Source organism: Littorina saxatilis, linkage group LG2 (genome assembly GCF_037325665.1).
Source record: "Littorina saxatilis isolate snail1 linkage group LG2, US_GU_Lsax_2.0, whole genome shotgun sequence".
Classification (NCBI taxonomy): Eukaryota; Metazoa; Mollusca; class Gastropoda; order Littorinimorpha; family Littorinidae; genus Littorina; species Littorina saxatilis.
In genome coordinates, this window is record NC_090246.1 from 11,136,242 (window position 1) to 11,146,770 (window position 10,529).

General features: G+C 41.0%; 1 long non-coding RNA gene across 1 annotated transcript; it reads right to left on the reverse strand.

The window, feature by feature from the left end:
- Positions 1-6,562: 6,562 nt before the first annotated feature.
- LOC138958181 (uncharacterized) lies at positions 6,563-10,297 on the reverse strand. Its single transcript, XR_011453330.1, has 3 exons — positions 9,926-10,297; positions 8,627-8,801; positions 6,563-8,191 (listed from the first exon to the last, which is right to left on the reverse strand). It is a non-coding gene; the product is annotated as an uncharacterized lncRNA (long non-coding RNA).
- Positions 10,298-10,529: the final 232 nt, after the last annotated feature.

Here is a 10,529-nt window from a genome sequence, read left to right on the forward strand (position 1 = left end):
GAAAATTTATAAAACGATCCAAATTTACGTTCATCTTATTTTCCATCATTTTCTGATTCCAAAAACATATAAATATGTTATATTTGGATTAAAAACAAGCTCTGAAAATTAAATATATAAAAATTATTATCAAAATTAAATTGTCGAAATCAATTTAAAAACACTTTCATCTTATTCCTTGTCGGTTCCTGATTCCAAAAACATATAGATATGATATGTTTGGATTAAAAACACGATCAGAAAGTTAAAACAAAGAGAGGTACAGAAAAGCGTGCTATCCTTCTTAGCGCAACTACTACCCCGCTCTTCTTGTCAATTTCACTGCCTTTGCCATGAGCGGTGGACTGACGATGCTACGAGTATACGGTCTTGCTGAAAAATGGCATTGCGTTCAGTTTCATTCTGTGAGTTCGACAGCTACTTGACTAAATGTTGTATTTTCGCCTTACGCGACTTGTATGCTTTTTACTTGCGACGCAGTTCTAACTTTGCAACAATGCCAGTGCGCTTCAGTCTCCCTTTGTACTTATGTGTATTTTTAAAATTGAAATTTTCTCAATCGATGAACCTGCAATGGAAAGCGAGAAATTAGGCCGTGGTTGTGTGTGTGTGTGTGTGTGTGTGTGTGTGTGTGTGTGTGTGTGTGTGGTTGTGGTTGTGAGAGTGTGTGTGCGTGTGTGTGTGTGTGTACGTGTGTGTGTTTGTGAGTGTGTGTGTGTGTGTGTGTGTGTGTGTGTGTGTGTGTGTGTGTGTGTGTGTGTGTGTGTGTGTGTGTGTGTGTGTGTTTGTGTACCCATGTTTCCACAGGTTTGGTTGCCTAAATCACCATAAGGCAACCATCCACACGTGGATGGCAACCTAAACTCTGGATGGCAACCTAATTGTGTGGATGGTCGCTTCATTTAACACCGTTAAATTGACTTTTTTGACGGAAAGAATGTCATAACAATGTTCAAAATGACATTCTTTCCGTCCTCTGTGGATGGTCGCTTCATTTAACACCGTTAAATTGACTTTTATGACGGAAAGAATGTCATAACAATGTTCAAAATGACATTCTTTCCGTCCTCTATAGGCGACGAAATAGGTCAAATTTTGTGCATTTTTTAGAGCAAAATTCTTCGATGCCGGACCGAGTACTGCACCCAGTGCTGTTGTAGTGCAAGTGCACTAGAAAGGCACTGCACCCAGTGCCGCCTCTTAGGTAACCATCCACACTTTAGGTGCGTGTGCACGCGTGTGTGCACGCGTGTGTGCACGCGAGAGTGCGTGTGTGTGTGTCTGCTTGTGGTCTTGCCTGGTAAGCTTATAACGTTTTTTCACAACAAATTGTGTTTTATTTCTAACAGAATACAATACGTATATATTTGACAATTTGCTGTGAATTCAGTCATGCTGCTTGGTTCTGTGTTTGATTTGTTATGACAGAAACTAAGCCGTTCCTTTGATTGATCGCAAAAGTTGACGAATTGTGAAATCCAGAACAAGAAAATAACAAAACAAAGTCTTATAAAACCAATGAAAAGCACTTTAGTTGCTAGTGTTTCACGGAAAGACAGTATCGATTCACAGAACGATTGTATTGTTTCACGGAAATATTGTATTATATACTGCTGATGGCTCCAACGCTCAGTTTTTAAGGAAGGGAGGTAATGAGGTAACAACTGGCTTCCTGAGTCAATGAGGTTTTTTCCCTTTGCCCAGAGCATGACGACAGAGAGACGATACACGAGGTTGACGGGGTCTGCGAGTTGGATGTGTTTTCCGGCCAAATATTACTGTACAGAGTATAAGTAGACAAGAGTAGAGAGTTCACCTCACACACTCACCAAGACTACTGCACCCAATGTCGTGTGCCTGTGCTTGTATTGGAAGAGGGTTTGCTGCAGTGACACCAATTGCCACCAAGTTGACTGAACAACTAAGCGCCGGAGGGGGGGGGGGGGGGGGGGGATAGTGTCACGACGGAGTTCAAGCGGGCCACCCCAGAGATCCTATAAGCAACAAAACTCAGATTACCGATGATAAACCCACGCCAATGACCAAAGACAAGACAGATTTAATCATGTATAACTTCATTAGTAAGCTGTGCAAACTTAAAAATTGCTACGAACTAAAACATCTAACCCGGTTTTTTTCATTCAAACTTTTCGCAAGTTCATTGGTTACGAAGCGGGAATCGGTGTTTCAGTTACGTTTAAAATGCCACCTTTTCTGTATGAGAAAACTGTTCTGTTTACAGACAATTTACTTGCTCAACCAAAACTTGCGATCAGTACAAAACACTGCAGAAACGTCATGCTCACTTCAAGTGTTCAGTTCAGTCCGTTATTTAATTATTAGTCCAGTTTGATGGGTTAGGGGCAGGTACTTCGGCTGTGGACAAAGCAAACCTAGCGCTAGCGTGCCCATGCTTTACTTATTTGCCAATCTTAATGGAGTATTTACTATGTGTACTGGGTTGAACGGCCGTGCCGTTATTGCTGAACGAGTTCTGTATAGCGAACCCCCTGTTAAAGACCCACCCCGCACCCTGACCCCCAATTTAACCGTCGCCGGTCGTAGTGGGTCCGTGTGGACCCAGAAGGGTGTTTAATTGCAAATATCTCTTAAACCAGTTGGATTTTTTTAATGAGCTTTAAAGGATGCCTCAGACACCTAAAAAGCTCTTATGTCCTAAAAGATCATTAAATTTCAGCGAGAAGTAATTAAAAAAAACAAAGGTCAAATTTAGACTACACACGGAAGACATCGTGGGGCCGTGCGGACCCATGTTTCTCAAACTGAAGGAACTTACATAAAAACTAGGGAGAGAAGTCACAAACCTTCAGGTATTGGCTCTAAACATCATTTTCTACGATCTGTTTAATTTTGGAGTTAATAAGCAAGTCGCGTGGAGTGAAATTAATACATAACAAGAAATTCCTCCGAGGTAGGAAAAACACCCCCGTTGGTCAAAGGGAAATAACCATTCTCACTGCCACCAACTGAGAAGGTTATTTCCCTTTGACCATTAATATGTCCCTCTATAAGTCCTTGTAGAATCTTAATCCACCAATAACTCCCTAACCGTGTGTTTGACTGGTCCCAATTTTTGTAAGGACCGTCTCAGGAATGTATAGAACCTGTTCACCAAGTTTGGTGACGATCGGTCCGTTCATTCTTGAGATCTATATGCGAACACAAACACACACACAAACAAACAAACAAACACATCGACCGAATCCTATACACACCCCTATACCGGGGGTGTAACAATGTGGGTCCACACGGTCCCACGACGCCTACAGAAGGGTATTCACGTTTTTCCTTTTGTTGAGAAGCTTTAGTCGGCACGGTAATAACTAAATTACTAATTTAATTTAATTACTTCTCGCGGAAATTTAACCACGGCGTCTGCGGAAGGAGATATGTACACGTTTTTGCTTCTTTGGAAGGCATGGGTCTACGGAAGGGTATGCATATTTTTCCTTCTTTGAGGCCCCACGATGTCTTCCGTGTGTAGTCGATAACCCGGTCGGGCGAAGGTTAAGACCCTCTCCCTTTTGATGCCTTACTTTCTTAGATTGTCTGCTCATGACCTCGTAAATATACATCCATTTTAAGACCTCGTCCTTTTCAAGACCGGATTTTCGTCATAGGTGTTGAGGTTTTAAAAAGGGTGTTCCACTGTCATTTGAATACAACTCAGCGACCGTGTCTCGTCAAGTGTGGGGATCAATCAGATGAATAGGGAAATAAACTGTTCACTATTTCAACCATGGCCCTCCCAAGGTGGCTGTATTTATGTATTTATGTACGTATTCGGAGCGCTTACTTCCCTTTGCGTATTAGATCTTTGAATATCGCTCTGCCTCAGTTGCTCAAGATCATCCCAAGATGGGTCAGTCATCATGTAAAACTGGGGGAGCATAAACTACTGCGCGTGTTCGTGAGATAGACTGAGAGAAAACACCGCGAGCGTTAACTTTGAAGAGCTGCTTAAAGGAAAAGTCCAAGGTTTTTAAATATGCCTAAAAACTTGAAAATCGAATGCCAAATGTTACAAACATCTCTGGAAAAATATTTTAAAAATTGAAAAAAAATTGTTGTTGTTGTAGTTGAAGATTTAGTGTTGCGGGGCTAACCAAGACAAGTCGCCTGGGGTCAAGTAGTGGTCACGTGGTTTTCGGTGCACTGTGACGTCGGTGCACTGTGACGTCACAAGTTATTGTGTTGATTCTACCACTAGTACCAGCTTGATTTTCACACAGAAAAGTCACCACTGTATGCCCGAAAAGAAAGCCTCGGTGGAGAGCAGCCGCATGCTGCAACAACTCGTCAATGTCCCCAGGCATTTCATTGCACTCTTTCCCTCATAAAACTCTGAGTCTTTTGTGAAAATGGAAGAGATGTGTGCAGCACAAGCGTGCAGATTTCAAAGTGTCGGGCACTTTCTCGACACAGATTTCGCCATTTTTCTGCAGCACAAACGTTGACGTTTCATCCCTGAAACAAATGTTTTGACCACTGGCAGTGTCTTCCCTTCATAAAAGTCCGGAGAGGGCAGTATTACGACGAGCCATCGAAACTCCGAGGCGACATACGAACAGCGGATTATCTCACAAGAAGGAATGCGTTGAAGGTCAGAGTACTATACGTTAATTGGATCTGTGATCCAAACATGGCTTTTGGTCAATCGAGATGGAAGTTTATTCCACAAGCCCGTAGGGCGAGTGGAATAAACTGCCATCGAGATTGACCAAAAGGCATGTTTGGATCACAGATCCAATTAACATATATATCTCGACATTCACTGGTCTTAGGGTTTTTGTTTTGAAAGAAGAAAGAAACTTGCTTGAACACGGACCACTTCACCGAGCAAAATCAACAAACCTAATCACTCGCATTCCACCTCAAGGTCTCGGCCAACCAATACTATGGCATACTCGTAGCAAAGCCGCCGAATGGTACTGTAAACCAAGAATAGTGACGTAAGAGAATAGAATGTCGTCTTTTGATTTGGAACGTGACGTGTTTCAGAACTTCTTCTGGACAACTCGGATGGTCTTCTGCGTAGTCAGTGGTTGGCACGAGATTCTTTTTCTTCTTCGACAGTTCATCCTCCGATACTGTAGCAAAACGTTTCATCTTTTTTTCACTTTCGAGTATGCGGACGACTGAACTTGACCGCTAAAAAGTAGTCCTTTCGGTATTATTACGCCGAGTCTGAACATGAGGTCTGAACATTGTTTTTAGGCAGGATCTAGGTGAAAGCGAGGCTGTTCTTATCTCTGTGTACAATGGAGAGAGAGAGAAATACATGTCGAGACATATGCTTTTATTTTCATGCATACGTAAACATTGTTTTGCTGCGCAGCGAATACGAATTGGTGCAGAACAGTGTGTCTGGGTCCAGCTGATATTCGCTGGAGTACAGATGCGCCACAGGCTAGATCTACAGAGTTACAGAACGGTCTGAGCTGAGCTAAGAGTAAGAGTAAAAAGTAGTCAGGGTTGTGGACACGTAAGACAATGCGTGTGTCACGTTATCTATTCTATTCAGTCGCAAACTATCCCCTGATATCAATTTATGAAATTGGCAGCGTTTGCTGGAATCATGGTTTAATGCTATTTTTACCAGATCTAAACTTTTGGTGGATGTGCAACCGGTAAGGTAAACAGACACCTGCATGCTAGAGACAAGAAGATTACGAATTGTGCAGGGAATTAATCTTTCTGCATTGACTGAGAGACGCAAAACCAGTCTAATTGCTACAACATGGATACACATCCAGACGACTTCCAGAGGGTGTCTAAATGTTCAGTGTACTGTATAGATCAGAAGCATACTTTTGAATTGATTTATACTCACACTCATTTTCTCTCTTCTTTTACTTTCAGACCTTTCATCATCATTCACGGCCACTGGTCAGAACAGGTAACTAGACGCTGACACCGTGACCATTCCAGATTTTCTCGGTTCTCCGTGATCACAACGCAACTGTTGACTAGTCCTGTTCCTACCGTCCAGAATCACCACAGGAGAAAACCAACGTGCCATTCATCGTAAGATTTTTGTTTTGAAAATGAGTGCCTTATTCTAGCTTTGCAAAAAACGAGAAAGTGTCTTTGACAGATACCATCCAAATAATACATTAGGAAAACAAGTACAAGTTCATTTCTACTCATGTTAATCGTTTATGCTTTCTGTGCTGAGCGACATATGGATTGAATTTCTTTCTTAACTCACCTCCAGTCAACCTGCAAAACTATATCTGTCGAAGTAGTTTCAAATAAAGTTAGTATGCTTCCGAATAAAAAAATATAAAAGGATATTTTCTGAAATTTGTAATTATAGACCAAAACAAAACATTCACGAGTATGTTGTTGACCTGATGGTCTTTATGGTAGACAGCAAGAGTTGCATGTTCAAGAAGTTTAAGCAGTACATTTGAAAGAGCAAGGTAATTTAAGGTGGTATAATTTTAATGGTAGGTTCCACTGTAAGGCGACATGGAGGGTATCTTTGACGGACTCATTCAACATTCATACCCATGCACATCACCTCAAACACATAAGCTTTGTTCTTGAGTCAAATTTATTGGCTTCATAAATATTGTGAATTTGTGTCCGTTTGCAGATTGGCTTATCTATGAATTTTTTCGAAAATATCTTGCGATCTACGTACGCATAATGTAACACGTGAAGAAGAACATAAAAAGTTCGTCATGAGGAATCTAATTTGCATTTCAACCCATTTTCCTTCCTTATTGTTAACTTTTTCTTCATAAAGACTACTTGAAATAAACAAAATGTTTAACCATTTCAAGGCCTCTGAGCACGTTTAAAAAAAATGCAGGTCTTTGCTCACTATATCAGATCTGCCAAGGCTCAGTTTACACAGGAAAAATCATCTGTCGACTTGAACACATACCAATAATCAACAGCCTCACTGCTTCTTGGAGCTGGATTTTGTGTGTGGAATGAATTACACATGTGGCGTTTTAGAATATAATTCATAGAAGATGTACATTCGTGCAGAAAGGCTTTAATTTAATAATTAGGTCTTCGTGATGTTCTCTTAAAATAACTAACATGTGTTCCCTTTACCGGGCCTCTGAACCAGTTTTGTGAATATGCAGGTTAAACTCGTGCTTTTTCAGTGTTATCAGTGTATTTCTCATCCAGGCATGGATGCGTGCTCTTAAATGGACAGCCCTTCCCGTGTAAACAATTGGGTTCAAAATCTCAAATCTCACCAGGCTTTTACATGGGATATGGCCATCATTCCGGTTTGAAAAATACCAGAACTGAACACTCTGTATGGGTACTCTCTTTGCGAATGTAGAATCTTATGAATTAATTTCTTTAACGCCACACGTGGAAAACATTCCCTACAAAAATCCAGCTCCAAAAACCAGTCAGGATGTTTATTCCTGGTATATGTTCAAGTCACGAGATTTTTTTTTCTATGTAAAAGTCTTCGCAGATCTGTGTAGTGAGCAATCCTGTTTTGAAAAAGGACGTGTCTTTAAGCCTGTATAGATGGTTTGATTGTTGAAATACCTGGTGGCAATGACCGCACGGGTGGCAAGAGATAGTAATGCACAGATGACAACAAACCGACCTGCATTTTAAAAAAAAGTTAGGAGGCCTTGATAGGGGGAAACATTTTGTTACTTTCCAGAATCTTTATGAAGAAATAATGAACGAGAAGAAAGTCTGGCCTTGAAGTAAATGCAAATTAAACTATGTATACTTTTGACAAACTTTTTCTGTTCTTATTCACATGTTAAAATGTGTGCAGAGATCGTTAGTTACTTCCAAACAACCATGTTTCAGGCAAACGGACAATACTGGACACAGGCTATGCTGACCGGCTCATGGACTGACTACCTGATGCAGGAGTAGACCAACAGTGGAAAAAGTCGGGAACAAAATGTTGCAGAATGTGAACCATGTACCGGACCACGTGACAACCCAGTATCATCTTCAAACCATGCAGGAATCTGTTCAACACAGTCACACGATTTGTAAAAGTATATTTCAGCCTTCTGTAGCTCAGGGAGTTTGAACCCCACTCTTCATCCGTTTGGGAAAGTATTTCTGATTGTTTTGACTGCATAGGTTGGTAATGGTACTCTGATGCTTCTGCCGAGAAACCCCACTCGCTAGCGCCTGTTATGGGTAAGCGACGTGCCTGTATTTCCTGCAAAGCAAGACAGAATAAAACAGCAGCTTAGTTTGAGCTTTTAAGACATTCGTACCAGAGAAAACGTGTACGTGTTTGTTTGGAGAGGGTGGATAGAATCATAAGACACGCTGTGTCTATGTGACGTAGAGCAGGTTTTCACATTCATGCTGAAGCACTGTGTGATCGCTATTTTTGTGTGCATATATCTTACCTTGATTTCAGATAGACTGGGAACCAAAATGAGGATGTTTACATGAATAAACTATGCTGATATGTATGTGTTTAGAAATAAAGAATAGTTTTAATGATATATGATGGTTTTTTTTTGTTTTTTAACCCAATGTGATATTTTCGTATTTGAAAACAAATTGTACACTCTGTTGTCAATTTTACTTTCAGATAAATAAATCTATCATAATGGAAATCATCTGTTTGTGTTGTGTTACTTACCCATTTTGATCAGTGTTGAGTCGTCCATATTCCTGTGTGTACGCATAGTATGCAGTTTGAAGGTAGTATATGTCCGAGCAAACATAGGAGGATGTACTGTTAGGCTGTCTATCTCCTCATCCAGGTTTTCCAGATATTTGAATTTCGTTCCCTCTTGGAGTTTCTGCACTGACACCTGATAAGTAAAATACACGTATCACTCTGTGATCATGGCAACATGTATCATCTGTATGCCCCGTTCAAAAATTACCTTGAGATTCTAAGGTATACACAGAAATTGCACTGGATCACAAAAACAACACGAACAGTAGTACATGTAATGTATATATTCAGTTTAAAAATTCATGCAATGAGAGTCAATAACCCGATTTAACCCCAGATAGATTCAGGGTCCCACTGACTGAATCTCATATGGTTGCTTTTCGGCACACACCACACATTTTTAATGGGACTGTGAGGTTTTGTTACTACAGTAAAATAGTAGCAACGTACTGTCTGTTCGTGACGTTTGAGAATAGGATCTATGCACTAAGGCATTGTCTTTTTGTAGTGTGACTGTCCGATATTGCGTACTCCTAAAAATCAATGATCAAAAAGTTTGAACTGCTGTAATCGTGTTTGAGCATATGTCTGACAGTGCTTATTTGCTTCCAAAACGGCTTGCGATATCACTAGCCATCAGCGTTTCACCACTGCTCAGAAAATCTTATGATTTCAGATCTAGTTTGAGATCGGAAATCACGTGTGCTCGTTTAAAAAACTAAATTCATTTATTACTTCCCTTTGACCGTTTCGCAAGAAAAATGTCAGGATCACTATTAGCATTAGCACATGAAAGCAGCCCACCGCCATTTCAAAAAAGTTTCACTGTTTAGTGGTGTCGATGTCATGTAGTGTCTTACTGTCGCAAATAAAAATACCAGGATAATTGCAGTTTTGTCCGCAAGAAACAGGCTTTGCGCAATGTTAACTTGCTGTCTACATGTTTCGTTGTGTGACTGAAGAATTACTCAGAATTCCAAGAGAAAATAAGGATAGTCGCGTGTGAACATCACTGTGGAAACAAATTTTATTCTAAACTGGGCAGTTCAAGGACGAAATCCTTGATTAAAGATAGGAAAATAAACAACATCAGATGCCTGAAATAATAGCATGAATCAATAATCTTTACATGCTTACAGATCTGTGGAAGCACATCAACTGATCTGTGAAAAACACACCTGACTTCGATCTAGCATGCAAGAGGTAGCGACTACGGACTAGTAGTGTGTCAACATCACAACAAAGAGAATCACATACCATTTCGTATTGCTGCTTATGCTGGCTCTGTTTCAAGCAGTTCCTTGTGGCCTCACCAGCATTTTGACGACGAAGAGGCTCAAACGGGCACGCTAAAACCTCAGGCTGGCTGAAAACCGGTCCGTATTCCACTTGTCTTCCTCACTGCTTGAGCCGGCCATGTTTGTTGTTCAAGGCTCGTGACGTAGCACACGTATGTGCACAAGGTCATGAGCCAAGACTGCGCGCGCGATGGAACGATTCAGAACAACCAAAAACGAGTCAAAGTATACTTTTTGGATTTCTGTGTTCATTTTTACACACGCATTTGTGGTTGATGAATTAAAAGGGTCAACATATCAAAAGTGACCCTAAACCTTGGACTTTTCCTTTAATGAACCGTGAAGCTGCCCCCCGGATCGCTGATAGTCAGTCGCATCGGTAAGATCTCTGGAACAGATGAACGATCAAGTTGACGTCAGTCTATTGTCAATTTCTCTAGGAGTCAGTCGAATGCGAAGTCTGAGATGGGGAGAGGGGGGGGGGGGGATGGGGGTGGGGGGGTGGGTGGGTGGGGGGATAGACACCATTAAAGGGGTTGGGGTGAGATGAGTTCTTTGTGAGT